Genomic DNA, 19,250 nt, shown 5'->3' on the forward strand with positions numbered 1-19,250 from the left:
ATTTCAGAAATGTTTCTTCTCTTAGCACCATGGCACTTATTCAAATGCTTGTCATATATTCTTAGTCCAATACTATTTCAGTGGGTAAACATGAAAAGCAAAAGAAGGGATTGAATGCCAGTGAAAGAGGTAGGCAACATGACATTGATGAAGGCAGAGAAGAGTGATGGGCAAGAGGGTTGTGTGATGTGTGAAATGCACCTTACCAGGCTAATTAAATATCTGGTGAATGACAACAATGATTTAAATGCTAGGTTGTGGTATAGAGACCCAGGACAAACCTCTGTGTGGCCATGTCTTGAGACAGATTTTAAAAATGACACAGATGGCTAAGTAGCTCTCTGAGGACAATGTAAAACAAAGTGTGCAATATATGTTAACCAATTTATATAAAAGAAACAAGTCATCTTGAAACCATGTAATAATGTGGTTTTTGATTTACGAAGGAAATGCAGAGTCCGATGCAATCTTATTCATCTCTTGCATCTCCTAATGATGTTTGATACCATAACCCTCATTATAGAGCAGTCTTGAAGTACTTCCACCTATCTCTTGAAGATGGTTCCAGAAAGTCATATCAGAATATTCTTCTTCTATCTCATAAAATTTAATGTTTGGGATTCCACCTTGTGCCCATGTTCTTAAATATCTTCACAAAACTACTGGGAAAGTTGTTCCATATGTTTGAACTGGAGTGCGTTGGCAACATAGGAGGGGGAAAAGAAAAACAAAGATGGAATAGCACAAAATATTGCAGCACCTTAAAAACTAATAGATTTTTTTTCAGTGTGAGCATTTGTGGATTAAAATCAACTACTCAGACACAGGCCTGAAGCCTGTATTTGCCACCTTCTGAAAAAGGAGGCAGTAGAAATTATGAACTGGCAGTTGACATCATTTCAGGAATGGGTGGGAGCAAGCAAGCCAAAGCATGATCCAAATAACAAGGAGGAGATCTTGGCAAGAGGTTCTACCAATCTGCGGGAGAGATAGGTTAGCAACATAGTACAGTAGTTAATTTACAACCCATTGCTTTCTCTAAGACCTAAATGCACAGGTAGCAAATTAAACCTTTGAGCACCTTAAGCTGTTCCACCAACTGTGGTCTTTCTTGAACATGAGTAGGTAGCCACCAGAGGTCTGCATTTGCACACTAGCATGGGCTGCATGTTGCCTACCTACTTATCTAGAAGAATTTGGGCCTGCTCTAATTAACATCTTTATTAACTAAGAGATTGCTTAATCAAGTTTTAAATTCTATCCCAAGGGATCTGCATGGGGTTTGTGTTTTTCTTGGCTATTAGGGAATGCTGGGTCAGTAATAAATAAATTGTTGGTGACTATTTCATTGGCTTCCTTCCAGATGTGCAAATTCTTCTTGTCCTTGTGGGTGCTAGGCAAGACCCAAAGGTTTATGAGCCATCCGGGCCGTGATACATTGCTTTCCTGTGCCATTATCCTGTCCTGTTAGGCTGATCCTCTTTATTGATGTCTTTAGGTTGAGGTTGATCGTTGATAGCAAGTTGTAGAGGGAGGCATCAATAAGTCTTTATACTACATTTGAATCTGACATACAGACAGGTTCCTCCTGACCTTAGGCCTTTACATCGTCCAACATAATTATGTATTCTGTTAAAGTGAAAGGAGAAGATTTGATAAAAGGGGTTTAAGAAAGGTTGGAATGTGCACATGTGGCCATAAATTTTTTAGAAAAGTACAATTTTGACCTGCTATGCCCACTATTTTTATCTGAAGGTTGAATTTTACCCTTTGCTACTGCCAATGAAATGGCAGTGGTCAAACCAACAAGCAGGAGAGAATGACTTGCTTAAGATTCCTTGGTGAACTGGACAAAGTATTAATGTTGCCAGTACCTGCTGCTGGCATCTTTAAAATTCAAGTTGCAGATGTAAACTATTAAACAGCTCAGGCTTAACAACACAGTACTATTCAGGCATTAATGTTTCAGGAAGTGTTCTATAAACTGCAGTTGGCCAATTAAGCCACCATTTTGAATGTGTTCTCTAACAGGATATAGTAGCATAGTATAACTGTTGGAAAAGAGGAAAAGTCTAGCAGCATTGTTTGTATTGATGGAACATAAGTAGTGATTCTAATCGGTAAAACAGACTATGAGAACAGTCCTGGATTCCCTGGCAAAGGTGTTCTGCAGTTAATTGGCATGGCAAACCCCCTGAGAATTAACATCCCTTTAAAAAATGCTCCCTTCTGTACCTGTCTGTATGAAGTAGAGGATGTGATGAAAGAAATCAATGTTTATTGACTTATGTGTACATTTTGAGGAGAATGTGTTTCCCATGGTTCTGTGGGTTGACGGTGAAGAACATATGCTTGGATGATCTTTCCTGGCCCCCATTAGTTTCAGTGGCTCCATCACTGTGGCTTTTCCCTGAAGTGCAGCTTGATGGGAATTGGGATTTATTTATTTTATTTATTTATTTATTCGATTTTTACCCCACCCCTCTAGACAACGTCTACTCGGGGTGGCTTACATCAGTTAAAACAAGTTAAAAAACATATAAAATGCATTCATACTAATTAGTTGTAAATAAAAGGTTTTCAAGATGGTGGTATACAAAAAAAAAAAGATAGAGAAAGAGAAAAGGAAAATGACTTAATTGACTGGGGGGTAGGCCTGTTTAAACAACCAAGTTTTTAATTGGCTTTTGAAAACCCCCAGCGAGGGTGCCAGCCTGATTTCAGTGGGGAGTGTGTTCCACAGCCGAGGGGCAACCGCCAAGAAGGCCCGGTTTCTTGTTTTCTCCTTCCGGGCATCCCTCGGCGTCAGTCCCCTCAGCCGCCCCTGCTGGCTATGTCGGGTGACTCAGGTAGATCTTGGTGGGAGGAGGCGATCTGCCAAATATTGAGGTCCCAAACCGTTTAGGGCTTTATATGTAATCATTAATACTTTGAAGTCAATGCGGAAACGAATAGGTAACCAGTGCAGCACAGCCAAAGTGGGGGAGATATATTGGTGTTTTCTCACCCCACTAATAAGCCTGGCTGCTGCATTCTGGACCATCTGGAGTTTCCGCATGAGCCTCAAAGGCAGCCCCACGTAGAGTGTGTTACAATGGTCTAGTCTCGAGATTAAGAGCGCGTGGACTAGAGTAGTGAGGGCCCCCCGATCAAGATATGGCCACAGCTGGGCAATCCGCCATAGATGAAAAAGGTTTTACAATGTAATCCTTTAACATGTTTAGTCAGAAGTAAGTCCCATCAAACGGAGTGGGGTTTGCTCCCAGATAAGTGAGTGTAGAAAACTACAGATTTGGGCGTCCTTATGATCTTCTTGGTTTACAATTCCAAATATTCTGTTTCTGTATCCAAGATTCAAAGCACCAGGAATTTGTCCAATATTGCTGAACAATATCATGCCTGCATTGCCAGCAGAAAAAAAGATGCCAAAAGTTGCATAGCAAAAGACAACCTGAATGTTGACGACACTCATGTCAGCAGTCAAGATGGTCTAGAGCAGTAATGGCGAACCTTTCTGAGCAACACAAAACCAACGTATATACAGTATTTTAAAGTGCCAACACTGCAATTAAACCTGAATACTGAGGTTTGAGTTTAGAAAAAAAAACTGCCCCTGCACTGCAAGGGTTAAATGCTTGTGTTCTTTTCTAGGGGCGGTAGTAACAGAGAAATACTTACTGGTCCTCCAATTCCCCATTGGGCTAGATGGGTATTGGCCGCCACTGCACCCCTGTGCTGGACCAGGGCACCAGCAGAGGGGAGTGCCGAAATCTGAGATTGGAGGACAGGTAAGTATTTCTTGATGGCGACTTATCGCTCATGTGCCCACAGAGAGGGCACACATGCCATAGGTTCACCATCGCTGCTCTAGAGGATGCCATCTTGTGTTCATTACCATTCACAAACAGACACCAAACTGGGGTAAATCCTAGAAGCTGAATCTCTCTCTCTCTCTCTCTCTCTTTTTTTTTTTTGGTCAGTTAACCACTTTTCACTCAAACACAAAGCATTTGTAAGGGCTGTTTTTCAAAAAGTTTTCTAGGTATCTATTGCTTGGAAAGTATAAATGGTCATGAAGTGCCATGATGAAATCTCTGCTTGTGGTGGTGGGGTATTTGATAGGGGCTTATAGACCAGGCGATCAGTCACATGCATGAGTGAACTGGCCCTTCAGCTGATTGTTGGAGAAAGACTGCTTTGTCTTCACATTTCAGATCTCGGATTTTGCACATTTAGAGAGTGGAGGTCTTTCTGCTTTCTTCCCACCTGCAACAAGAACCTTCCTTCCTTCCTTCCTTCCTTCCTTCCTTCCTTCCTTCCTTCCTTCCTTCCTTTTTTGCTGAAGCATGGTACCAGCTGAACTTGATCTTTGCTGCTACTATTGTTTTTTTTTAATCTGGATGCTATTAGTGTTTCAAACACAAAGTGATAATTTATAAATTCTAGTATGTTGAGGCTAAGAGAATAATTGACACTATTTGCTGTTCCATTCATCTCAATGTAGATCAGTAACTCTGAACTTGATTTAACATAAAAATTTAAATCCAAAAGAGATAGCCAGTAATTTGAGTCATCTCCCTTCCCTCCCAAAAGTTCAAGTAAATCCCCAGTAAGCATCCTTATGCAAAGGACCTACAGTCGGGTCTTGACTTGAGAACTTAATCCGTATTGGAAGGTGGTTCTCAAGTCAAAAAGTTCTCAAGTCAAATCTGCATTTCCCATAGGAATGCATTGAAAACCATTTGATCCGTATCTGCTCTTTTCTGTCCATAGAAACTAATGGGAAGCTGCTATTCTGCCTTCGACCACTAGAGGGGGATATTTTGTTTCTTTTTTTTTCTTAGGTCAAGAAAGGTTCAGGGAAGGCAGGGAAAATACAGTCCAGGCAGTACAGTACCAGGCAGTCCGAAGACTGTCTCCCAATCCACTCTCTAAACGCTGGGAGGAGTGAGGAAGCAGACAGGCACCCTTTTCACTGGCCAACAGTTAACTGAAAGTTCACATTTTGCACTTTCCCTGCCTCCCACATGGTTTTTTTTTAGTTCTTAACTCAAATCTAAGTATGTAAGTCAAGTCAATATTTTCCTATGAGAGTGGTTCTTAAGTCAAAATGTTCTTAACTCAAGCTGTTCTTAAGTCAAGACCCCACTGTACACTTCACACCCCCAGGAGTGATGTAAAATAAGATACTTTGCAACAAGTATCTATACTTTTCCTTTACCCTTTTCTCAAATTCTGGAAGTGTTTTGTTCCACTACTGAGCATAAAAGAACATTGGCCTTGAAGAAACATGGCTGAAGAAATGCATACCTTATCTTCATTCTGGATCATGACCTGGACAAAGAGAGTCGACACTTCAGCTCTTTCCCTGGTGAATATAGTCTCCCCCAGGACCGTTTGTGGGCTGGTCTTTATTGAGGAAAATGTTGCTTAAATTATCAGTCCATCCTGTCTGGATCTGGGGGCCCTGCAAATGCTTTTCTATGAAAAGGGGCACTTCTTAACACATTAGTGAGAGATGCTCCAATGAGCAGTTTCATCATGGGCCAGAGATCTGGCATTTTGGGAGCTGAAATGAGCAAAGAGAAAGAGGGAGAGCTGGAACTTTCCATCTGGAGTTGGTAAGCGGGGAAGCATGGGGATACAGTCTTTGGTGGGACTAGCTTGTCTTTTTCCAATAACACCATGCATGTTGGCTTTTCCTATGTTCTGTCTATTTCAGTATAGCAGGTGTAACTTGGTGGAGTCTTACCTATGGAGCTTCTCTCTACTTTGGGAACTGGGAGCATGTAACAAATTATAGTATATTTGGTTGTGTGTGGGTGAAGCATGAAATAGGAGAGGGGAACCGTCCCACATATTGCCTTTAAGTTGGAACCAACTAACAGTGACCCTAACAGAGCTTTCAAGGTCAATGAGGTATTTAAAGAGTGATTTTCCCAGAGAGTTCCCATGCCTGAGCACAGATTCAGATCCACACCTCCTGAGTTTGTTATTCTATTTGCTACACCATATAGGCGTAGCATGGTATAGTGGGTATAGTACTACGTTAGAGATCTTGTTGTACTGATATATTTTGCTTTGAGAGGAAATAAAAAAAAATCCATAGCATTCTTACTTTGATTTCTGTCAAATCAATCACCAGCTCTTAGATTCTTTCAAAGTAAAGAAGTCAGGTTTCTCACAGCTCAGGAGGGAAAAATTATTGGACAGGTCTAAGCTGGTGAAAAAGTAATCAAAAGCTGTACATCTCATTGTTTTGTGTAGCATCCTTGTTGACTACCTAATAATTTTGACTACAACAAATTTATATACAAAGTACTAAAGTGAATTACAGCTGTGAGCAGAGCAGCTCGGTTGCTTATCATCGGTTAGAGTGCACTGGCTGAAATCTTCACTTCCCTTGCAATCTGGTAGGAAATGTGTTACCTGGGATTTGAAAAGTGGCAGAGAATTGCTTCATCTAAATCGAAGGAATTTAAATGACCAGAAGACGTTCTGATCTGTCTTGCAGCCCTCTTTCAGAACAACAAAAAAAAAGTTGTTTAATTGTGCTGTGTGTGTGTGTGTGTGTGTGCCTGAAGGAAGATTTGAGTCCTGAGCTTTTAAGGGGCAGTGGGGTCTGGTGAAGTTAAGCAGTAGGAGAGCCTGCTCTTCATCAGCTCTGACATCCCATAGTGCATGTCACTGCAGTCAACTGGGATTATCCGTCAAAGAATTTGGGGGAAGATTTGTCAACCTGGGGATGGGATGGGGAGAGGAAGCCTAAGCTGAAATGCATTATTGTTTTAAAGGGGAAAAATATCATTACTGGGAGAATAAAGGACTATTTTTCTAATACAAGAACTTAATCCATGTATTGAAGCATAAATTTCTTGTTGTCAAGCTCCTTTTGTAGGAGATCTTTACATTAGCTTCAGGGAAGGTGAAAAATAATGAGATGAACACATTTGAAATCCCTCTGTGTGGAAAGGCAAGAGCAAGCAGGGCACCTTCACCTATAAAAGACCGAAGGGTATGTGTACACTAATAACAGTATGGGCTGATGAAGCAGAGCACATGAGACAGGATCATGTCTCATCCTGCAAGCACACAGAAGGTATCTGTACAATGAACATATATGATACCTGGTGAAAGAAGGACCCAAGTTGGGAAAGGCTGCTATAATTCGGTATCTTGATCTCTGTCTCTGTAACAAGGGTGGACAGCTCTGGCCTTGCCAAAGGTTCCAACAGCCCTAGTCACTATAGCCACTGGTGAAGGCTCCTGGGACATGTAATCTAATACAGCTGGAGGACCACACTAGCCCAGCCCTGAAGTAGAAAAATTATATTGGGAATCTAGCTATTTTTTAGTTAAATGAAAATGTTTCATTTCTTAAATATATGCTTTGTATTGTATTAATTGTATTATAGTGCCTTTGAAAAATCAGTGAAGGCATTTTTTTAACCAAATTGCAGACAGCTGAATTTTCTAATAGGCAGAGAATAAGTAGTAATGTCCCTTCAGTCCCAAACGATGTTGGCAGCTGATGTGATTTCCATCTTAAAAGACTTCTGATGAGATTGTCCACTTCCCAGCAAATCAGACACTGATGCCAAACCACAACCAAATCAGAACGGGATAGGGCAGGGGAAGTAAACATCCTAACAAGATATTCTAGGTTAATGGATTTTCTATGGAGAAAATCAAGATGGAAGAAACAGTGGAAAAAACATGTGAGGATTAGAAATGGAACTTGTCACCACGTTGACTCCTTCAGTTAAATTTAATGTATGAGGCAGGGTAATTGGGCAGCAAATGTCTCCCCTGGAAGCAGCCGCCATCCCCATACTGCTCTCAAACATGCAGATTGAAAGGAATGAGGTCAGTTAGGCAACTTAATAGGCAATGATCTATGCTGGAAAATTATCTCAGAAGAGGGGCTTTGGAGAAATGTTCCATAATTGTTACTGTAAGTTGGCAAAGTACTGCAGTCTAAATCAAGTTGGTAGTCCCAAATAGAAGAGACACCCATTGAATGAATTGCTGAACGGCAAGGCAACACCTTGGTAAATTCCTATTGATTCAATGAGTCTGCTTTAGTTGGGATTATCGACTGGATGTACATCTCTTGATTGCATTGAAGATTTTAAGGTAATGCTGTATAACTGAATATAATAGCTCAGGGAACAGCAAGGTTAGTAGACAAATTCTGCAGTAGCTTCCATTAATGAAATATCTCTGGCCAGGCTTACTCTGGCACTCATAACTTAGGTAGACCATCATGACATTTCAAATTAATCTTTTAGGATCTCCAACAAACAGATCTGATTAGGTTACCATGTAGCTTTCTGACACTTCCTGGACAACAGAGGCAAAGAGGACCTAAAACCTCAGGTCTCTGGCTCAAGTCATCAGTAGCTGACCTCATGGGCCCTTGGTTAAAGAGCCCATACTCTAGATCTAGCTGTGGACATGATCACCCATAGTACTGGCCTGGCTGTGCTAGAAAAATTCCACCTTTCTGCTTTAGAGAACAACATCCCACACACAGGGCCTGGGTTCTATTGATATAATCTTCTAAAATATGTTAACAGTTTAATTAATTTGTACTGATGAATGTTAGATTCCCCCCCCCGTGAATTTAATTAATGAATCAGCTCTCATGCACTGTTCTTACTTGCTTCAAAATGCAAATTCTGCTACGTGAACTCATATTAGTTTTGTTTACAATTTTTAAGGAGTCCTTTTCCAAACCATGACACATAACTTATTTTCTCACTGAACAGGAACACAGTTAAGCACAACTTTCCTTCATGAGATGCAGAGCGGACGGAACTCATCATATTGAAACCGTATAGGTTCTATAGATGGCACATATTATTTCTATCATCCCTATCTAACTGATAACAAGAATTTGTACTCCAGGAAATCTCTTAAGTTACTAAAAGATCAGTCAGTTTAATTTATAAAGGATGGACTGGGAATCTTTCATGTGCTGCTCACCCAAGCCAGCATTGTGCCTATAATGATCAACAGCCTTTCCTCTATAATTTAAAACATTGGCTTCATAACTGTAATCCTGCCTTTTAACTAAAATAACTGTCCTAAGCCCTAGAGATAACAATGCTGGAGGATCTCCTCCAAAGTTGCAAAGATTATTTGTAAGATTAAGTTGACCTTATGACCTCTTCTTACACCCTTGGCTTAAAGAATTAAGCTTTTTCCTGTATAACATGAGAGGAGTTAGTAGCAGATCTGCCCTAATACATGATTCTTAAAAGACAAATGGCAGCAGATATAGCGAAGGGTCAATAAGAAATAGCCACAGTAAAAAAAAAAATGTTTTTGCCACAAAATGTATTTTTGAAACCAGACACCAATCATGTCATAGTTAAATGCATTTCCTGTGTTGTTAATTAAGCATATAATAAGTACATATTGGTGCACTATAAATCAGTTTCATTCTTACAGAAATTACGAACCATGACCAGCTGATTTTCTGTGTATGATAATTTTTGTCATTATTGAATGAGAGATACAGATGTATGAGTCATAGGTCCATATTTATCTGCATCAAATTCATGCCTCCATCACAAAATAGGAAGAAATAAATGCTCTCTTTCCGAGACCGTTCTTTTAGAAGAGGGAATTCCTTAAGTGCTAAAATCATCTGATTGTCACAGCAGGAGCTTTTCCTAACTCCTGTAGTTTGAAAATTAGGTTGCTTTGTTTGATGATTGGCCTTGTAGAGCCAGTGTTTATTTGTGAATTTGGTTTCTTAAAGTGGAAGATATCCCGGTATCACATCTCTGGAACAAAAGCATGTTTTTATTTAGAATGACATTATCTGCAATGTGCAGTTTGGGTCTTGGTGTGTATGTGTGGGTAAGATAGAACAGGAATGAGAGAGGGAGCGAAAGTGCATTTGATTTGGCCCTGCTCAAGAGCCAGTATTGTTATTTTTCATTCAAACACTGGCAACCAACATAGTGTATACATACAACATACCAAGTTTTAAACATTACTCTCAGTATGACCTTGAGTGAATCATCTTCTCAGCCTATCTCACAAGTATGGTGTGAAAATAAATAATATAGATCCTGCCACTTCATATGCTACCTTATACTTTTTGGAGAAAGGATGCAATACAAATGTGAACAAGAATAATAAAATTGTCTTTTCACAAGAAGAAAAAAGTGTAATCAACCAGTCTATCAAACCAGACAAGGTCCTGGATGCTAAAACAGGTGTTACAAGTAAATATAGGCAATAATGGTAAGAAGCCTTCTTTAAAGTGAAAAGGCAACTTTAAAAAGGGGTGGCAAGGGTATCTAACCCATTCTTTGCCTACCACTCACTATTCCAGTCCCCCCCCAAGTTAGTTTATCCCCGTGGGGATCCAGACTCATAAACATACAGTGGAAAAACTGTAAGCAAAAAGAAAGGATCAAAAAGCATGTATAACCCTATTTTTTCCCCTCCCAGTCCCCTCTACAAATGACTCTTTCAATAAAACTGAAACAAATTATTATCACGCTAACATGACACCCACCTGCACATAACATGATGTTGGGTTCTTCTTATGTTTTGAAACTGTGTTTCTGTCATCATTCTAAATCTGATTGCCAGGACTGTACATTGGGAATTGAAACAATGCTGTGTCTTTGTTTCAGTGATTATGATCCATAGACCAAACACTTTTGTTGTAGAACAAATATACAGCAGGTGCAGACACATAACACAAAAAAGTGAAGACTATCAGATGAGGAATCCTCCCCTTCCCGGTAAGTATTTAGTCTGACCTTGATAGTACTAAATGCTAGCACCAGAAGCAAAACAATTCCTTCCAGAGTTGCATGTCTTTCACTTTAAACATTAACTCGTCCTTTTCACTCACTAGAGCATATTAGTCTCCCTTTTTCATATAAACCCCTCGGCACCATCCCATGTTGCTGATTTAAAACAGAAAGAAACAAATACAGTATTACTGCCAATGTTTTTAATTTATTGACTTAGGATCAGGAAATAGTTCTTTTTGTAATGACCATATTTGTAACTCATAGTCTTATGTCTGCAACTCAGTGAGGAATGTCAGAAGGCATGCTGTTTGGGGGTATTCCAAATGCAGTGGTATCGTTATTCATGCATATGTTTTGCTATAGTTGGATTTCCAGTAGAAGTAGGTTCTCCTTTTCTGAATTATCTCTGCTGTGTAGAAGAGGACAGGGAGCCTTGTAGTCCTTCCGATGTTTTGGATGTTAAATTTCTAAAAATCCCTGCAAACTGTCCAGGTCCCTGTTAGTACAAATATTAAGGATTAAAACAAAGCAGCTCTATTAAAACATCACAGGGAGCATTATTTTTGGGAAAATATTACTTTTTGGCAGTTTTGGGGATGAATATTCCCCCGCTTCCTCCTTTCTTTGAATGTGATGTTAGAAATTTATAAATTCCACTTCCAGATTTGCAACAAGCTATACATGTTTTATCTCAGTTCAGAAAATGACAGTGTATACAAAACACGTGTACAAACCATATTTTGATAACAAACCATAGTTTGTACAAAGACACAGCAAAACAAATTGCAAACAGAAAATTTGTGTCTCCCTTTATTCAAAGCCAGCCACGGAGTATTCTTTCTTGCAAAAACCTGTGGTTTGTTAGCTCTTGACTATAACCGATGTGCACACAGTTGTACACAATCTATTATGTACACAAACCTTTTTGAATTTTAGGAATCATTGTTGCACATTCCATAAGATGAATACGAACTGTTTTTTTAACTATGTCCATGGATTGGGCACAGATATAGAAAATTAATAAAGACATCACAAGGTCAAGTAAATCACTGTGCCTTCTACGATATCTATAGTAAGCACTCTTTTCTGACTGTCCAGCCAAGTGTTCGAAAATATGTTTAGCCCACATGTAAAGAGGGGGACATGCTAGTTCCATCCCTTCTGTTATCACTGCTTGTGTGGAAAGCAATGCACATCCTGTTCTGCCTATGGAGGCACTCCATACAAGTCAACATTTTGGAAAATCAGGATTCTGGCTCACAGGAATACCCTCCAAACAAAGAACAGCTGTCTCCAAACAAAGTGATGGGGAAAGTTATGATAGTACTCCCGTTCTCATTTATTGAGTAAACATGCTCAAGAACGACCAAATAGAGGTCCTAGTGTGATCAGAAAAGGGAAGCTAGGCTGACATTGCTGGCACAAGACATTTTAGTGTTTGAAGTGGAGCCCAAATGGGGTTTCATTCACGTTGCTCTTGCTAGATCAAGAAAAGTTTTGTTACATTATTTGGCTGTCAGCTCCTACCTTGATCTTCCTCTATCCTCCCATGCTGCTGCTTCAACATCCATTCTTCGTATTATACATCAGGGCCAGTCTCATAGGGTAAAGCAAAAGGCCAAAAAGGTTCCTTTTTGGGACTACAAAAATCTCTCTGTTAGCAGGACTGCTGGCTTTTTTCTGAGGTCTGGGTGCAATGCAGATAAAAATGTGGGCTTATGTAGTGAGGGCAGTTATGCATACTACACACCTTTCATTCTAAACTCCCTCTCCCCAAGTATGCCATTCCCCACTCTAGGAAAACCCACTCTAACGTTAATCTATTTTTCTGTTCATGTTCACCACACCACTTAGAGTTTTAGTATAACATTGTGGGAGTGCAGAAAATATGTAATCTACTTTCATCCTTCCCCTACTCCCACCAAGGTCATAGTGGGGTTTCACAATCAGATTCACTGGGAGAAATGTAGACAATGCTGTTTTTCCCCACATTAAATGTTGATTTTTAATCAGTTTTCGTAATAGCATATATGGTCATGTCAGCAATTCTAGCAGAAAATATTGTGCTTACCAGAGAACAAATGACTTGGAATTTTAATTTTTTTTAAAAATAGGAACATCATTAGATGAAGGAGTTATTCAGTCAGGTGGTCAGTTCTTTGTCATTTGATGTTAACATTCTGAATAAACAAGAATAGGTGGCAAGTGGAAACCAAATGTAGTGACTTTCAGTTTTTAAGAAATGTGGAATTGGTAGCAATATACTGTACAGAAAAAGCTGAAGAAAATGAGGGGGAAAGGGGGTTGTCTAATTTTAAAAATTGATCAACAGTAAGTAAATTACGAAAACAGATTCTTGGCTGAAAGTTTAAAAGGATAGGTTTGGAATGTTATCTGAAAGTACATTACAATGTCTTGAGTTAGTAGTCAATCCTCCGATAGTGCAGTTTGTTTATATGTTATCCATAGCCACGTAAAATGGCTTGCCTAATTGATGTGCTAGCAATAGTTATCTCCTGTTTTGAGGACTTAAATATCAGTTTAATTAGTCAGTTGCTTTTTCGTCATCCACTCAGATATACACTGCTGTCAAGATTAACCGTGGGTCTCTCTTAACCTGTAAAAGTTACACACCAGCTCAATTTTCTCTGTGCAAATCCAGAGTTATCTTACTTAGCTCCACTGAGCTATACACTTAAACCTGTATTGTTAAGCAGTTGTCGCTGAACTTCTTAATGACCTGCCTGAGGTGCTGGGAAAAAGAGGACTAAGGTTTCCACATAATAATTTCTCATTACTCTAATATGTTCACATATATCTGATAACAGAAGGTGCAGCTCTATAATAGGAAAGATGTGAATGGATTTGCTGAGAAGTTGGATCCAGGAAGTTGGGTCTTTCTGAGTTTATTCGCTGTAGCCAACCACACAGAAGTCAACAGAAAAAGGAGAGGAAATCAGCCTTATTTGCAGCTGTTTTAATCATCTGGGGCCTGGGTTCCCTTGTTTTTCCTTTGGCTTCTTTCTTTCTTTTCCTTCCATTTGGTTCCTTCCTTCCTTTTTCTTGTACAGACTTGCTGTCCTAATGGTAGGATAGTTAAGTGACCAAAGGGGAAAAAAAGCAAAGAATTGGCAGAGAGAGAGGAGGAAAGTTTAAGGTAGCTCTGCTCTGGCTGTCCAGATTTGCAGGAGGCATGGCTCCTTCAAAACTTCAACCTGCCATTTTCCCAATTAAAAGAAAAAGAAAGAAAGAAAGAAAGAAAGAAAGAAAGAAAGAAAGAAAGAAAGAAAGAAAGAAAGAAAGAAAGAAAGAAAGAAAGAAATGGAATGGAATGGAATGGAATGGAATGGGAAAGGAAGGGGAGGGGAGGGGAGGGGAGGGGATGGAAGGGAAGATGAAAGCAGGTCCAGGCACCAAGTTTGTGGAAGAGAAAAGTCAAAGGCCAGCCATTTTCCACACTGCTGCTTTAGCCAGTTGGAATGGCTTCAAATACAATCGCTACAAACCATTCTACATCGGCTCAAACAATCACACTATCTGAACTGATGCAAATGCATTCATTCTCCCAAAAGTAGAAGCCCCAATGGCAGAGGGGGAAAACTGCAGATGGGGGGTGGGTGGGATTCTAGAGTAATTTGCATTGACTTTTACATCATATATTCAGTGGGAAATAATGCAAATCAAACCATCTCAATCCCAGAGCATTTTGCACATTATATGTCAATGTAGTCATACCCTGAATGGCAGGGTTGGATTCAAGATTATATTTTATTCTACTCTGTTTTGTTTTGGTGGAAGGTGAGACTTCGGTGGGATCCAATTCGGTGTGAATTTCGTTGTATGTGTATATACTTACAATGACAATAAATTATTATTATTATTATTATTATTATTATTATTATTATTATTATTATTATTATTATTATTATTATTATTATTATTATTATTATTATCATCATCATCATCATCATCATCATCATCATTATCATCATCATCATCATCATCATCATCATCATCATCATCATCATCATCATCAGTGGATCCATGCTCCTTCCTCATTGCAAGATTGTACAGTACTCTCATTCACTCATCTCACATGCATCCCTTGGCCTGCCGCATACAGCTGCTACAAAGGAGAGATGAGTGGCAGCAGCTGTTTCTGTCCTTTCTCCTGTCACTTCTTATTTACTCAGGCAAAGAGAAATCAACAACAAAGAGGAGAACAAAGATCACCTATGACTCTTCTGCGAGCACATAGGTCTTGGTACACGTCCAACAAAAAAGTCAACCCTTCTGACTAACAAGGCAGTTTCCTGATTGGCAGGTTCAAGGCAATAAAAAGTTTGTTTAAAAGGTTTGCTCTGGGGTTACTATGTGAAGCTTGTAGCATTGTATCAGCTAGATCAATGTAAATCATGTTTAAGGATGCTTATCCTGGCAAGCTCCATCTCCCTGCTGGTTGCTTCTTGATTTCGAGCCATTGTGAGAAAAGACTGTAGCTCCACAATGTAGCATCAGCTTGGCACACCACAACACTTGGCAGGCTATGCCTTGTTTCTTAAGGCAGGATCTTCTCCCATCAAGGGGGCCACTGTAGGGACCAATGTTTCTTTTGTAGATTTAGGTGCACTGTTATACAGTTAATAAATAGAGTAAAAAGGAGCAATTGTTTGGAAAGGTTACTTTTTTCAACCACAACTGCCAGAATTGGTGGCTGGAGAATTCAAGGAGATACTGTCCCATCCATCCATCCATCACCTCCCTCCCTCCCTCCCTCCCTCCCTCCCTTCCTTCCTTCCTTCCTCTGGTTTTCTTGCTTCTCCAGTGCCTGCTCTGGAACTTATCCTGTTTTTTACCATGTTGTGTACCTTTCTGAAGAACCACACACATCCATTTGTGGCCTGTGGAGCTTGACTGAGGCCTTACAGTGTGCTGCCCTGGCTGTGGAACTCCCCATGATGATTTCCAGATCTGAAGAGAGGCTTTTTTTTCTGTGTATTATACATACCAAAGCTACCTACCACTGTCTTACTGCCATCAACCTTCTCCAGTTGGGGAATAAAAATGTCAGGCAGTTGGTTGCAATACTTCAAGCTTTCAACTAGGTTTCTTTCCGAGCAATATCTGGAAGAGGAGGCAGCAGTGGCACTTGAGGTACATGTTAGCAAGTGTATTGTTGCCTCCTCCTCTTGTAGCTACTGTAAGGGAAAAAACATCTGTAGAATTAAAATATTTCTTGACATGTTTGTTTCCAGACTCTATGCAAGTGTGTTCTGCTTGAAAAACAGTACACCCTGGATTTCTGTCAAAAGCAGAAATAGTTTACAGATAACTGGATGAAAATGTTTATGGTGAATAAAAGAAATATGGGCAATGCATTATAACAACAATGCCATAAAAAACATAAATGGTTAAACTGAAATGAATGTTGCAGCTGTTTGTTTGAGAATCTCTCATCCTCTCTTGCTCTTTCCCCTCTGCTGCCCATCCTCACTGGCCTAACTTCTCCCCTGTCTCCTTGGTAACCAGCTATACCCACTCCTTTCTGTTTCCTGACCAACAGAGCATTCCCAGGTGGGGTGACTATACATCCCACACTTAAGAGGCTAAAGTGCATAATCACTTCCACCTCTCTCAGACAGCAAGGGGACAGAGCTTGGAAATTGTGCTTTTATGTACCTTAATATGTTATCTAGGAGATTCTTCCCAAATCGTAGTCTTCCCAAAAGTAACTTTTCTAAGCTCTGAGTAAATGGCAGCAATGGAACAGAGAGAGTCACAGTGCTGCTATGTCACCGCCGCATGTACATTAAAAAAGAGTTTACAGCATAGCGAGCCTCTTTGATAATACACACATTTTGTGTGCAGTTGAAGTACTTGTGACTTGGATTCAAAATACAAAACCCTAAATCTGACAGGACATACAAGTTCCATATAATCCTGGTTGCTGTCCTTAGTAATCTTTCATAGTTGCTGAGTAAAGTCCTAACAGCCTAAAATAGCCAAGGGCCAGTAAAGCTGACACAAGGCCTTCTGCAGTTGTGTTGAATCCAAACTTCTCCCAGCCTAAGGAAACAGCCAACTTGTTAGGACTATTCTTGCTATAGTCTGACTTTGTGCCAGCACCGAGGCTCTGTCCCTCTACTGGAGGAGGTCTGGATCTGGAGTAACTCAGCATCTCTCTCATCTCCCTCCACACACACACACACACCCATCACCCCTGCTTTTTTGGCTCTGCTTCAATGCTAGCTAGGGGCTTTCTTTCTGAGAACGAAGCTTGAATGGAGTTTGGCCTAGCTAAGCCCCAGAGCCTTCTAATTTAGGCCTTTCTCCCAGGTGCATCACGCTGAGGTGTTTGTAAAGTGCCTTTGCAGCTTCTCATTTTATTCCTGCCACAGTTATTGCAATCAAAAGGATCATCTGGGAACATGTAGCATCATGGGTGGCTCAAAGAACTTTTCCCCTCCAAAAAGCAAGATACTGTAATATGAATGGGACGTGGTGGCTGCTTTAAAAGGGCATACCTAAAGAGCCTACATTGGAGTCCATTGCTGATCTGGTTAATAGCAGGACAAGGGGATGTGCCTTTGCCTCTTCTATAAAGTGTGGGTATTTCACTCATGGCTTTAATATAAATTCAGGGCTAAGATAGATTTCCTGTGTTGTGCTGTGCGCATACATTTTCTGTTTCAAAGAGATAATGATAATGCTCATTATGTCTACCTTCTGAGACACAGGCTAGAAACGGGAAAATATGTAATGTAATGTATACAGTGCATTGCACTGCCAGCCACGGTTCTTTAGTGTTTGGTTATCCTGTTTAAGTTGCACTAGAACATGCGTTTATCTGAAGTTGAGTAATTTTATAGATCCATAAAACCTACATTTTCTCCTGGGTTCTCTTCCCCCCCCCCCTTTTTAAGTTAGACACTCAAAGCAAACCTAAAACCCTAAAATAAATCTTCAAATACTGTAGAAGGCAGAACATGGCTTTTTGGCTTTTTATTACATATCTCTGCAATTAGAACTAATTTACTGCCTTGAGAGTTGGGGGGTGGGGGTGGGGAATGTGCAGACGACTTCTTGGATAAATATACCTGTGTAGGACAAGCAGAGCTTCTCTGTGAATGTTATCTGCTTGTATTCAACAAGTACCAAGGTCATTCTTACTGCTACATACCGCAGAACATTAATTAATGGTCCTGCAGCTGGCGGTACCACCTTGGCTCCTTCATCAAGGCTCTTATTCCATGTTTTTCTGGTTCATGTGAACAGACTTGGATAACATCCCATCACTTACTTCCCCCGCAGCCGTCTCCCCTCCCCCCTTTCCTGCTGCCCTAAAGTACAAAACATACTTTAGTAGTCTCTTCTGGAAAAAGTCCAAGTGTTCACAGAAATGAGAGAAGACGTTATGTCTATTTCTATTTATATCAGGTTATAAAAAGCAACATGTGTATTGTCCTATCAAGCAGATACGTACCCCTTCACCTAGTCTTGTCTTCAAAGTTATAGAGCAGGGGTGAGCCTCTGGATGTTTTTGGACTACAAGTCCCATCATGTTTTACTACTGGCTATGGTAGCGAGGGCTGATGAGCGTTGGAGGGTCACAGTTGCCTTCCCTTGTTTGTTGTGGATAAAAGTAGCAGTAATATCTACAGAGCCATAGATCAGGAGAAGAGCAAGACTGTGGCAAACTGTACAGTCCTGGTACACCAGCAGAAGGAAGGACAGGAAAATCCTGGGAAGGGTCTCCATAAGTCCAAGTCACCTTGATGGCACATAATTATTATTAACAGTAAGGGTAATGACGATGACAATGTTGGTGACAACAACAATGGTGATGCCCATGGCAGAGGTAGAAAGTTCCTATTTAAATGGAAATGAGCCCTGCTGGAGAAGCAAGCCAGGATGAGCTCTTCAACTGTTACCTAAACTTTGGAAACTCTTTCCTATAAATTATTTTCCTGAAATATCTTCTTCATGGATTGCTGCCTTGTCGTGGCGAAGGGGCTTGAGTAACTCAGAGAAACTATGGGCTATGCCGTGCAGGGACACCCAAGACGGACAGGACATAGTGGAGAGTTCCGACTAAACGCAATCCACCTGGAGTAGGAAATGGCAAGCCACTCCAGTATCTTTGCCAAGAACGCCCCATGATCAGAAACAAAAGGCTAAAAGATATGACGCTGGAAGATGGGCCCCTCAGGTCGGAAGGCGTCCAACATGCTACTGAGGAAGAGCGGAGGACAAGTACAAGTAGCTCCAGAGCTAATGAAGTGGTTGGGCCAAAGCCGAAAGGACGCTCAGCTGTGGACGTGCCTGGAAGTGAAAGGAAAATCCAATGCTGCAAAGAAAAATACTGCATAGGAACCTGGAATGTAAGATCTATGAACACTGGGAAGCTGGAGGTGGTCAAACAGGAGATGGCAAGAATAAACATCGACATCCTGGGCATCAGTGAAC

General features: G+C 40.4%; 2 long non-coding RNA genes across 2 annotated transcripts in view; both read right to left on the reverse strand.

Moving 5' to 3' along the window:
• LOC140703116 (uncharacterized) overlaps positions 1-19,250 on the reverse strand; it is a 71,433-nt gene that overhangs the window by 29,426 nt on the left and 22,757 nt on the right. The gene's annotated exons all lie outside the window — the stretch shown is intronic.
• Positions 10,970-18,758, reverse strand: LOC144586150 (uncharacterized). The gene is made up of 2 exons (XR_013540904.1): positions 12,312-18,758; positions 10,970-11,280 (listed from the first exon to the last, which is right to left on the reverse strand). It is a non-coding gene; the product is annotated as an uncharacterized LOC144586150 (long non-coding RNA).

The sequence above is a fragment of the Pogona vitticeps genome, chromosome 1 (assembly GCF_051106095.1).
Source record: "Pogona vitticeps strain Pit_001003342236 chromosome 1, PviZW2.1, whole genome shotgun sequence".
NCBI lineage: Eukaryota > Metazoa > Chordata > Lepidosauria > Squamata > Agamidae > Pogona > Pogona vitticeps.